Here is a 13,551-nt window from a genome sequence, read left to right on the forward strand (position 1 = left end):
ATTTTAGGACAACCAAACAGTCCCAGTTATTGATAAAATGTTCTTTATTCAGCTAATAAATGTGATAAAATTGACAGTATTTAAACAATTTTTTGTGGCCCACCATGAAATAATTTATTCGGGTGACAATCAATAGTGGATGAACTCAGTCAATGAAAAATTGATGGGGAAATTTACAATGGAAGGATGAGCTGACATCACCTCCACTGATCAATCTTAGTGTCCCTGAGTGGGATTATCAGAGAGAAGCAGCACTTCACAGACCTACCTACAAAGTAGTCTTGCACTCTCTTTCTGAAGAAAAAATGAACCATAATCCAACTAACTCGTCATTCAAAGTTAACCTCCAGTTAATAGAAAATATGAGAGTCAGAGGAGTAAGTTAAATTATAGCACAAGAGACAAATCCAGAATGTGAGGCATTCTGCATGACAACAGACCTGGTTTCTTCAACTGTCAATGGCATTTTTTTATAAAAGGGAGTAAGGTTATGGATTGTTAAAGAGTAAGAGTTTTTGAGTTCAAACTATCAAATGTGATGTGCAATCCAAATCCTGAATGGAATAACCAATCAAAATACACTTTGAGATAAACAAGGAATATGCATATACATTGGTTATTAAATTATGCCAAGGAACTACTGCTGATTTTGTTAAGTATGATAATAGCACTGTGGATATGTAAGAAAACATATTTTTTAGAGATGCATACTGAAGTATGACAAAAGGTGACATAGTATGACATACTAAAATGACAAAAGGTCTGAGATTTTGCTTTAAAATACTTCAGTAACAGCACAAGAACACAGGAAAAGGAAAGATAAAGTGAATAGGACCATATTTTAATAGTAGGTGAATAATGAATCAAATATAGGTGAAAGGCCCATGTGAGTCTGTATTATTGTCTTTATTTTTGTGACTGTCTGAGATTTTCATAATAAAAATGGAAAAGAGGGAAAAGGTAAAAAAATACCATAGCAAAAATACTTAGAAATAAACACACAGAAAAGCCAAAAAAATCAAGTAAGTACTTAGAATTAGAAAGTGTAAGAATATCAAGACAGGTGTATTTTTTTAAAAAATCAATAGCTTTTTTATGTTAGCCATAAACAGAATATAATAGGGGGGAAATCAGGCTTAAACTAGTGAAAACCATAAACCACTTAGCAACATATTAACAAGAGGGGGCTGCGTGTGCCCACACTTGCTGTTTGTGTACATGCCTCTCTCCTTTGTAGCTTGGAACCACTCCTAAATGCCACCTCCACCACCACGGCCCTTGCTTTAGGGCAGGTCACCTCCAGAATACTCCAGCAGCCTGCTAGCCTGTCAGCTGAAGTTTGGAACCCTGAATGCCATTCACCACACTGCAGCCAGAGTGACCTTTATTTAACTTCATTATTTTCTCTTTCAGGGATATGTTTTCTAAAACATTAATCTGACCATTACACTCCCCCACTTATATCTTTCAATTCCATACCCAAATTCTTCTCTCTGGTCACGCAAGTACCTTCACAATCTGCCACCCTCCCGTCTCCTTCCTAGTTTTGTTTCCAGCTATCAGCCCACTGTCATGTGATACTCCAGCTACTGCAGTTCCTAAGATACTTCAATAATTTTCTCACCGATTTACTTTTGAACATACACTCCAAAGAGCATTTTGTCTGCCTAGAGTACGCTTTCTTCTTTCTTCATCTGGTTAACTTCTATTCTGCCTCTAGTTGAGGAGTCCTCTCGTCCAGAAGGCTTAATAACCCCCAATCTTGGTTGGTAACTCTCCTCTGTGCTTCCTTAGCATCTTCCGCTTCTGTTCACCACAATAACTATGATAATTAGTCGTAATTATCTGATCAGTTATCTCTCTTGCCACCAAAGTGAGCTCCTTGAGGGCATGAGCTGTGACACATTCATCTTTGTATCTCCAGCAGAAAATACAATGGCAGGAAGTGGGGGTCAGGAGAATGGCTATTTGGTAAAGGTTGAAGAATGAGAAACCCATATGAAGAAACACATATGCTCTTACTAAAATATACAACAGAAAATTTGATAGAAAGACTAGTACATAGATGTCAATATAAAAATTAATTTGTAGTTTTAATGTTACTATGATAAAAAATCTCAATAGGTTGCTTTTATTGGAATACACCAAATAGCTTTACACTCATTTTATTAATTTTTTATTTTATATCTGAGTAGTAGGCCTCTTAAGAAACCTGTATGCAGGTCAGGAAGCAATAATTAGAACTGGACATGGAGCAACAGACTGGTTCCAAATTGGAAAAGGAGTATGTCAAGGCTGTATATTGTCACCCTGCTTATTTAACTTATATGCAGAGTACATCATGAGAAACGCTGGGCTGGAGGAAGCACAAGCTAGAATCAAGATTGCCAGGGGAAACAGCAATAAACTCAGATATGCAGATGACACCACCCTTATGGCAAGTGAAGAAGAACTAAAGAGCTCTTGATGAAAGTGAAAGAGGAGAGTGAAAAAGTTGGCTTAAAGCTCAACATTCTGAAAACTAAGATCATGGCATCCAGTCCCATCACTTCATGGCAAATAGATGGGGAAACAGTGGAAACAGTAGCTGATTTTATTTTTTTTTGGCTCCAAATCACTGCAGATGGTGATTGCAGCCATGAAATTAAAAGATGCTTACTCCTTGGAAGCAAAGTTATGACCAACCTAGACAGCATATTAAAAAGCAGAGATATTACTTTGTCCACAAAGGTCCATCTAGTCAAGGCTATGGTTTTTTCCAGTAGTCATATATGGATGTGACAGTCAGACTATAAAGAAAGCTGAGTGCAGAAGAATTGATGCTTTTGAACTGCGGTGTTGGAGAAGACTTGAGAGTCCCTTGGACTGCAAGGAGATCCAACCAGTCCATCCTAAAGCAGATCAGTCCTGGGTGTTCATTGGAAGGACTGATGTTGAAGCTGAAACTCCAGTACTTTGACCACCTGATGTGAAGAGCTGACTCACTGCAAAAGACTCTGATACTGGAAAAGATTGACGACAGGAGAAGGGGACGACAGAGGATGAGATGGCTGGATGGCATCATTGACTCGATGGACATGGGTTTGGGTAGACTCCGGCAGTTGGTGATGGACAGGTGCTGCGCGGTTCATGGGGTTGCAAAGAGTTGGACACAACTGAGTGACTGAACTGAACTGATAGCTGATTAACAATGCTGTGATAGCTTCAGAATTTTAGACTTATTTTAGAAAAACAAGAGTATAAAATACTATTTTGAAAAAGAGGAATTCTGAGGTATAATTAGACTTATAAGATACTAGAACATATTATAAAGCCACTAAAATTATATGGACTGGCACCAAATAACAGATGGATATCTACGAATTAAAAAAATGACACTCAGGAATAAATCCTATTGTACAAAAAATTTGATATATAATAAAAGAGGCATCAATGAACAGAAGAAAATGGAGAATTCAAATTTGGGAAGATGGTCAAAATATTTAGAAAATTTCTCAGATCATGCCAATTGCATAGTTCAACAGTTCAACACTTGCTTGATTTATTTACTTCCCACATGTCGACTGAAGGCCTGCTCTTTGTATAAGGAACTACACTAGGCACTAGTCATGTGGGGCTGAATGAGAAACTGCCCCTGCTTTAAAGGTTCTGAGAGTAGCATCCTGGAGGTGAGAACAAAATGTAACTTTTAAGGGAAAGGAAGAGTCTTTAACTTCTCTCTCTACCCAATTATCTGTTAAGAATTTTTACCTAGTCTTTCTACTGCCCAGGGAAAGAAGTACATCAACACTCAACACACAGAGGAAGGGGAAGGGGAGGAATGCAGAGCCCTCCTTAGAAATGGCTCAAGGTGCTTCCTAGCTGGCGATGCTTAGTGAAGTGCTTCTGAAACACATGGCATTTAAAAGTTGAAGTCACTACTCAACACTTTTCTTTTCGGGGTAGAGTTCTCCATATCCTTGAGATTATTCATTCAGAAAACAATTTTTTGTGCTGTTAGTCACTGTTGTGGATGCTAAAAATACCAAGATAAATGATACACTGCAGGACCTCAAAGACCTCAATTCAGAGCATTTTATAATTTTATTTTTGGCTGTGCAGCGTCTTCATTGCGGCGTGGGCTTTTCTCTGGTTGTGGCAAGCAGGGGCTACTCCCTAGCTACGGTGCACAGGCTTCAGTAACTGCAGAAAGTGGGCTCAGCAGCGGCGGCTCCCCGGCTCTAGAGCGCAGCCTCAGTAGTTGTGGCGCATGGGCTCAGTTGTTCCACATCATGTGGAATCTTCCCAAATTGGGGATTGAACCTGTGTGTCCTGCATTGGCCGGCAGATTCTTTACTACTGAGCTTTCAGGCAAGCCCCAGGGCATTTTAATACTTGTGCTGAGAACCTACTAACTGCCTGGTGCTGTAGATACAGATGAGTGAGACACAGACTCTGAAATTTAACCTACACACAACTCTTCCAATATGTGCAAATTAGATTCATGTATAAAAATATTCATTACAGTATTGTGTACAGCAGCAATAAGCTAAAAACAACCTACAAGCTCACCATTAAGGGTCCAATTTGTTAATTGAAAGGAGTACATCAAGGCTATATATTGTCAACCTGCTTATTTAACTAATATGCAGAGTTACAGCATGAGAAAGATTCTAGGCTGGATAAAGCACAAGCTGGAATCAAGAGTGCCGGGAGAAATATCAATAACCTCAGATATGCATACATACAGCACTATCTTTATGGGAGAAAGCAAACAGCCTCTGAATGAAGGTGAAAGAGGAGAGTTAAAAAGAGTTAAAAATCTAGCTTAAAACAACATTCAAAAAACTAACATCATAGCATCCAGTCCCATCACTTCATGACAAATAGATGGAGAAACAATGGAAACAGTGAGACTATTTTCTTGGGCTCCAAAATCACTGCAGATGGTTAACTGCAGCCATGAAATTAAAAGATGCTTGCTCCTTGGAAGAAAAGCTATGACAAACCTTGACAGCATATTAAAAAGCAGAGACATTACTTTGCCAACAAAGGTCCGTATAGTCAAAGCTATGGTTTTTCCAGTAGTCATGTATGGATGTGAGAGTTACACCATAAAGAAGGCTGAGTGCCAAAGAATTGATGCTTTTGAACTGCTGTGTTGGAGAAGACTTTTGAGTCTCCTGGACTGCAAAGAGATCAAATCAGTCAATCCTAAAGGAAATCAATCCTGAATATTCTTTGGAAGGACTGATGCTGAAGCTCCAATACTTTGGCCACCTGTTGGGAAGAGCTGGCTCAGTGAAAAAAAAAAAGACCCTGATGCTGGGAAAGACTGAAGGCAGGAGGAGAAGGGGACGACAGAGAACAAGATGGTTGGATGGCATCATCGACTCAATGGACATGCGTTTGAGCAAGCTCCAGGAGATGGTGATCGACAGGTAAGCCTGGAGTGCTGCAGTCCATGGGGTCGCCAAGAGTCAGACATGACTGAGCGATTGAACAATGAATACTTTGCAGCCACTAAAGACTGCAATAGCTCTATATGTAGTAACATGGAAAAATGATTACTTTATTCAGGTTCTCAGAAGAGCCTGCATAGTATAAGTCAATATTTATTTTTAAAATTACATTTGTATACACACACACACATAAATACATATATTTGCTCACATGCAGAGAAAGAGTCTAAAAAAATTTATAATGAAATTATTTACAAGGTCTCTTCTGAGTAGTGGGACTGTGTGTACCTATGCAGTTCAGCTCACAATCTCATGGGCTGGCTCAACCTGTACGGAATCCTAAAAAAGCATGGTAAATGCTATACTACAGGTGCATTTGAGCTTCTTTGGAATACAGATCTTTCCCTTCATGTGTTCCCCACCTTATCCTTTTCTCTTCCCAAAAAAGGCACTGTTGATCCAGCTTTCTCCATGAGAAATGAAGATGTAGAAGTCCCTCAAAAAGAGTGTGTTTCTACTTGTCCACTGGACCTTTCTATTGTGATGTTACTTTATCACTCTGTGGCATCTGACACTGCTGCCTTCTTCCTTCTGAAATAGTCTCTTCCACTGCTTTTTGAGGTACCACCTGTTAATGGTTCTCCTCTTCCTTCTCCATCTATTCTGCTGGTATGTGCCTTGCCAAACCTTTAATTACCAGTGCAGCCTAGCTGGGGCATTGTCCTTGGCCTCTTCTCTTCTTTCTTCAACTGTTTTTCCTAAGTAATCTTACCCACTCCTGGGGCCCAACTACCATCTGCAAGCAGATGACTTCAAAGGCTCTCACTGAGCTCAAGACCCATGTATCCAGCCCCTGCCGGACAGCTCCATTTGCTTATTTTGCAAGCCACCTCTAGCTCAACATTTCTAAAATGGAAAGTGGAACTCATCACTTCCCCCTCAGTCCCTCCTCCTGTATTCCATGGCAGTGCTACTCACCCATCATTTTATCTCCTTAACATTTCCTATAACTTTTCCTTTTTCTCACTTCCCGCTTTAGTCTCACTGCTGCCCTGATTCAGGTCCTCAGCACCTCTTCACTGGTTTACTGCAATGACTTACTAACCAATTTTTGTCCCCAGACTGGCTTTCTCCAATTCATCCTCCACATTAAAGTTAAATTAACCTGTTAAAAACACAATTTGATCACATCATTCCCTTACTGGAAGCCCTTCAATGGTTTTCTCCTCTGTCTTCAAATTAATTTCTCAGTATAGATTCAAGCCCTCAATGACCTGGAACCTCTTTGGCCATATCTCTTACTATGTCTCTCTCTTTCCTCCCTCCCCTCAGTCTCAACCTTCCTACACTTTGCCATCTAGGTACAAAGTTCTAGTCATAGAGAACAGTTTGCATGCCCTTGTTTGGGGTCAGGCTGTCTGGCCTTCTGATATTTCTGTACCGTAGTTCACAGTTTCCTCTGCCTAGAAAGGTTAAATGCTCATTTTTCCCTCTAAGCTTGATGTAAACATCTTGGGGGCAGAACCCCACACCTGACTCCTTACTCCAAAATACATTCCCAACTCCCAGCACAGTGCCTACCACAGATCAACCAAGAAATGTTTGCTGAACTGAATCAGTTACATTAAAAAAAAAAAAGTTTACATTTGGCTTTCAAATTGGCTTTGTAGTAACATCTGAATATGGATGCAGCTGATTGGGAAAAATCACACAACTGCAAACAAAATAATGGAGCTATACTGTAAAGTACTGAATGAAAAGGTTCTAATTCTTACCCACTGCTAAGAATGCTTCCTGCTTACTACTCCAAATTTTATAGGAATTATCTCATTTTTTAATAACTAAACAATGAATTAAATACTATTGTTATATCGCTTTTTACAAGTGAGAAACTGAAGCTCAGCAAAGCATCCTGCCCTGGCCTCACAGCTAGTAAGCGCGGAAGCCAGAATCTGAGCACAGCCGCCTGACCCTAGAGTCTGCATACTTAACCCAACACCCTGTCCTCCTCTGTCATTAGGGACTGGCATACAAGGAGTGTTCAATAAAGCTCCGTTGAGATAATGTTGTCCACCTTCTTGATATTCCCAAATCAGAAGAGCACAGGTCCTGAGAGATGGCCAAATGGCAGAAGACTTGGGCTCTCAGGCCAGGACAAGTGACCACTGCTCCTGGCCCACAGCGGGCAGTATACTCCACAGTGTCCCCCACAGCAGCCCCACCCAGACTGGTCAGAAGGCTCTCCCAATACCAGGGAAACACGCCAAGCAGGGCAGGGCTATAAGGAGAATGGGGGATGCAAGATTTGCCAGCAAGAGGGTGACAGAGGCAAGAGTGACCGCAGGGAAGGCATTCAGTCTGGGGCGGGAAAAGAGAGGAGGGAGGTCTAAGGAACCGCCTTCTATAAAAAACAAGGCAAAATGAAACTTTAGATCAGAAGGTGAATTTCGTGATAAGAATAATGACAGTCAGCCTCTGCACTGAACACTTTACATTTAAGTCAATGAATTCTCAGAACAACCCTATGAGGCAGGTGCTATGATGATGCCATTTGACAGGTGGAGAGCCTGAGGAACCAGGAGGTTAAGGAGCTTGCACAGCACACAGCAAACAAGCAGCAAGGCCAAGTTTCAAACGTCGGCAGTCTGGCTCCAGAGCTCGAGTGGTAAACCTATACTGCTGCCTCCAGTGATCACACAGTCCTACCTCCTCCTGATTCAGATGAAAAAATGAGGCTCCATGACCTTTCCCCAAGGTCACAAGTTGGTCAGTAGCTACATCAAGGAAGTTAATGATCTGCAAAAAGTCATTATTTGCTCCATGAAGTTTATGCTTTAAAGCAAGCAGTGCCACTGGCTGGTCTTATGATCTAGGTCAAGTCCCCTGGGTTGAAGAGTATGGGGTTTCTGCATCCCAGCACATTGTTAAGACAAATTCCCTGCAGGAAGTGGTCTTTTGCTCATTTAACAAACATTATCAAATACTTAGTAAGTACCAGGCCCTGTGCTAGACCTTGCGATAGAATGTTGAACAAGACATAGCTCTTTATTCAAGGAGCCCCACAGAGGTCTAAGCACAGAAGAAGACATCTAAACAAAAACAAATGCACCAAAGTGTCACAGGTTCTAAGACAGTATTGAAAGGGGAACCCAAAGGAGAGCCAAAAGGACAAACAAGTCAATCTGGCTGGCAAATGGGCCAGGGAATACCATGCAAGAGGCAGTTCTTGTCCTAAGTCCTGACAAGCAGTGGAGTGAACTAGAGCAGAGAAGCTGAAAGGGCACAGTGTCATTGGAGCACTGTGATAGGCAAAATAATGTTCCCAAAGATATCCATGCCCTAAACCTCAGAACCTGTGAATATGCGGCCTTACATGGAAAAAGGCCTGATTAAAGTTAAGGACCCCCAGATGAGGAGATGAGTCTGGATTATGTAGGTGGGCCCAATCTAATTACATAAGTCCTTAAAGTCAGAAGAGAAGAAGAGTGGGTCAGAGAGATGAGGTGTGAGAAAAATCCAACCCACCATTGCCAGCTTTGGAGATGGAGGAAGGGAATCACAAGCCACAGAAAGCAGGTGGCTTCTAGAAACTGGAAAAGGCAATGAAACCAGTTCTCCCCTAGAGTCTCCAGGAGGAATGCAGCCCTACTGACACTGTGATTTTAGCTGAAACCTGTACTGAAGGGCTAACATTCAGAAATGCAAGATAATGAATCTGTTGTTTAAATCATTACTTTTCTGGCTTTGGAATAGTGGTGCTGGGAAAGACTCTTGAGAGTCCCTCGGACAGCAAGATCAAACTACTCAATCCTAAAGAAAATCAACCCTGAATATTCACTGGAAGGACTGATGGTGAAGCTGAAGCTCCAATACTTTGGCCACCGGATGCTAGCAGCTGACTCACTGGAAAAGACTCTGAGGCTGGGAAAGGTTGAGGGCAGGAGGAGAAAGGGGGTGACAGAGGATGAGATGGTTGGATGGCATCATCGACACAATGGACTTGAGTTTGAGCAGACTCTGGGAGATAGTGAAGGACAGGGAAGCCTGGTATGCTACAGTTCATGGTTTGCCAAGAGTTGGACACGACTTGGCAACTGAAAACAATAGCAACAACAATTTTCTGGCAGTTTGTTATGGCACTGTTCATAGATAATGAATACAGAAGCTTCTCGGTAGTTTGGGATTGCTAAAGCAATGTGAACCTACAGAACAACCTGAGAATGGAAGGCCATTGGAAAGTACCTTCCCACTAACTTACCCTGTGAACTTGGGCAAGTCAAATCACATACCCAGTCATTCATTCACTCACTAACTCATTTATTCATTCAACAAACACTTTTGCTTCACAAAGAAGATTATGTTTCATCTGGGCCTTAAAGCCCCAGTACAGGCTTGCCAAGGTACATCTTTGGGTTTCAGGAGGTGGCAAGACATGGCCTAAGTCCCTCTTAGCTTTGTAGCTTATTTTGTTTCCTGAACTGGGGCAAGTTACTTCAAACTCTCTAAGCCTCAGTATTCTCATTTGTAAAATGAGAAAATAATAATATTTACCCTATAGAATTGTTATATGGATCAAATGAAGTCATAGTGTGTTAGTCAGTCAGTTGTGTCCAACTCTGTGACCCCTTGGACTGTAGCTCACCAGGCTCCTCTGTCCATGGGATTCTCCAGGCAAGAATACTGGAGTGGGTTGCCATTTCCTCCTCCAGGGAAGTCATAGAGAGGAAGGCATTTTGTAAGTATAGGGTTTTTTTGTTGTTGTTAATCAATTATAAATGAAAATCAGATCAATATGATTGACCTAAAACCTTTCCCAGATTACTTATATCCACAGTACTGCAGAAGTAGCGCATGCTTGCCTCCCAGGCAGGGTGCGAGGCCTCACTACACCGCCTTGTCAGCCATTTACCTGCCACCTCCTGCCCAGTGGTTTCCTTTAAAAAAAGGTATTCCAGTCACAGAGGCCCCATTAAGAGGTAGCTCCAAAGGCTTTTGCCCAGTGAGCCCTCAACTTCCAAAGACCACTGGAGAACAGTGAGGCCACTCACTTTCCTTGTCTCTTAAAACACTCTCCTCCTTAGTCCACGTGTCACTGCATGGCCCTGGTTCTCTTCCTCTAATTACACTCCATCCGCTTCTTCAGCAGCTCCTCTTCCTCTTTCCATTTTCCTTCCATGGATATTTTCATTTCAATCCTTCAGCCCTTTAATCTTTTCTTTCACTCAAAGAATTCATCCACTTAAATGATTTTAAGCAAATGCCTCCAGGCAAATGTGTTCCAAATACAGATTTTTAGTCTAAATATCTCTCATCTGAGTTTCAGTTCTCCATCTCCAACTGCCTATTGGACATTTGCTCCTAGAGAGTTTATGTCAGAGCAAACACTGACTAAAATGAAAATACTAGGAGAAAACTCCCATATGATGTACACAAGAAAAGGCACTAAATTCTGATTTAAAAGAGGTGAGCTTGAGCAGATGGCAGAACCCATAGAGACAGTCCAATAAAATAAAGGCACATATGGCTGGGATTCAGGGCACAATGGCAGTCTGCTAACCAAGAAAGAACACTGCCCCAAGAAACCTGGGTTCTCATTACATCGCCGGTGCTAACCCACGATGTGGCCCTGGATAAGTCACTTCATCTGTCTGAGTCTGAATTTCCTTGTTTATAAATTGAAGTAGCTAAATGGATTTAGACGTTTATGACATTGACATTTATAAAGTTCAAATACAGATAACAAAAACTATAAGATCTCAACAGACACAAAACACAAAAATTCACACAAAAGGGACAGAATGACAATAAGCCAATAGAAAACAATCCATTCTATACAGCAAATGAAAACAAGATGTTATTGTAAATGGTAGTAATGTAAACTGGAACAGTAATTCTAAAAATCTAAGATTCAGAAATGGATCAGGACAGGAGATGCATATCCAGGAGCTGTCTGAATTAAGGCCTCAGTTAGGCTGAAGAGGTGAACAGCCTCTCTGGCTAAGCGCTCTAAAGCAGAGCCAAAGACTGAGGTCTCTGAGCTTTATGGAACAGTCCTCTGTGAGAGGACAGGGAACAAAGATGGAAGAAACAGAGAAGGGCAAGAAACAGGAATACAGAAAGCTACAAATACTATGGAGAAAACCTCGTTTGACTTTGTCATTTTCATTCATTTGATGAATGTATCCTGAGCATATGCCACATTAATGCTTAAAACATGCTGGTGACTAAAATATACAGCGTGGTCCTGCTGGCACAGAGTTACTGAAAATAAAAAAACAACAAAGTAAATAATTAAATAAGCAATTACAAACTCAGATAAGGACTTCAAGGAAATAAACATTTATAAAATAGATAAAGAATTAGCAACAAGTTCAGTGTCATTTATCTTAACAGAAAAAAGTAATCAATGGTCTCAAATTCATGGTTCTGGGAAGATGAGAACTGAGACAAGACTATTGGATTTGGATAGAATGAAATCACTTGTGTCCCAAGACAGAAGAATAGTGGTTATGGGTGAAGCCAGCACAGAATGAAAGAGTGGAAAAGTCAGAAATGGGAGTTGCGATTATTAATCATATTTAAAGTAATCTAACTATATAAAGAAGAAGAGAAACAAGGTATCTGGAAAAGATGGCAGACAATTAAAGAAGATTTAAGTGTATGTGAAGGTAGAAAGCAAGTGCCAGTAAAGAGGCTACGAGAGGCATCTTGGCATTCTCATTTCCACAGTCAATTCCTGCAAAGTCTGGTCCATTCTCCCTGATTAAGGCCTCCCTACGAACCTGTTGCTCAACAGGTTGACTTCTCTATTTTTAAAATTAGAACTTTTTTCAATCCCACATTCCTTTCTGATATTGCCACCTCTCTCTTTCAATACCAAACTTCTTGAAAGAGTTGTCTATTTTCACAGTTCATCTCCTTACCTCCTCTTCACTCAAGCTTCTGCCCTTAACCATGCCTTTGAAACTGTCCTTAGCAATATCATTAATGACCTTACTTTGCAAAAGCCAACATGCAATTTTAGAATTAGTTTCTTTGGCCTTTTGACAACAATGGACAGTGCTGACGAATCCCATCTCAGAAGCACTCTTTCTCATTCCACAGCAACATTCTCTCCTGTTTCCCTGGTCACACCTTCCCCATCTCCCACAAGCCTCTTGCCTGCTGGTGTGCTTCAGGATTTGGGATTTGGCTCTTTGCTTTTCCTACATACTCTTCCTGGGCAATTGCCTTGCTTTCTCACTACATGCTGATGGTGGCTCTCAAGTATATATTTATAGTCCCTCCTTAGCTCTAGCCTTATATAGCCAACATTCTGTTGGATATTTCCTCTTGGATGTCCCACAATATGTCAAACACAGTGAGTCCAAAACTGAACTTACCATTCCCCCCACCTCCAAACATGCTGTTTCCTATCCTAATGAGTAATGCTGCCATACAACTATTTGTCTGTATCAGAAATCTGGGCCTCAGCCTTCACTCTTTTCTCTTCATTCCCCAACATCCAATCAACTTCTAGGTTCGCTGGATTTTAATGCATTTATGTCTCTTGATTCCAACCACACTTCTCCATCCTCATGATTACAACCCCTTCCAGGCCACCCTAATTTCTCATCTAGATGTTTTAGTAGCTTCCTAACTGGGCTTCCTGCTTTCAAGTTTGCTTTTCTCAAACACTCTTCCCCTATGCAGAGACAGTATTTCTAAACTGCAAATAAGAATTCAAAAATCTTTTGATAACAACCACTTATTATCTTTAGGATCTGAGGCTTTATAGTGGACTAAAGCTACACTTTCACTGCAATAGAATTTGATTCTGGATAAAAATCATCTCAAAAAAAATAAGTGGAGGCTAAAGGCATGGGGTTATCCTAAGGGCTGATGCTAATAGCAACACTACTGAAATACTTTGCTTTGGGTCAGTGGTGAAATGAGAGAGCTAATGCTGGGACTCTGATTCTGAGCTGGGAGTGCTTGATCCTTGAGTGGTGTGCTAAAGCATTCCAGGTCAGAAGTGGTCCTTGACTACTGGCACAAACAAAAAAAGAAGCCAATCCCCTCTAGAGAGAAATGTTTCCAGTTTAGCCCCACAGAATTCCCACAGATTGAA

At 41.0% G+C, this 13,551-nt stretch overlaps 1 protein-coding gene across 6 annotated transcripts in view; it reads right to left on the reverse strand.

Moving 5' to 3' along the window:
- The window catches only part of TCEANC2 (transcription elongation factor A N-terminal and central domain containing 2), a 43,610-nt gene that overhangs the window by 9,362 nt on the left and 20,697 nt on the right, over nucleotides 1-13,551 (reverse strand). The window lies entirely within an intron of this gene.

This window comes from Dama dama, chromosome 20 (assembly GCF_033118175.1).
Source record: "Dama dama isolate Ldn47 chromosome 20, ASM3311817v1, whole genome shotgun sequence".
Lineage (NCBI taxonomy): Eukaryota > Metazoa > Chordata > Mammalia > Artiodactyla > Cervidae > Dama > Dama dama.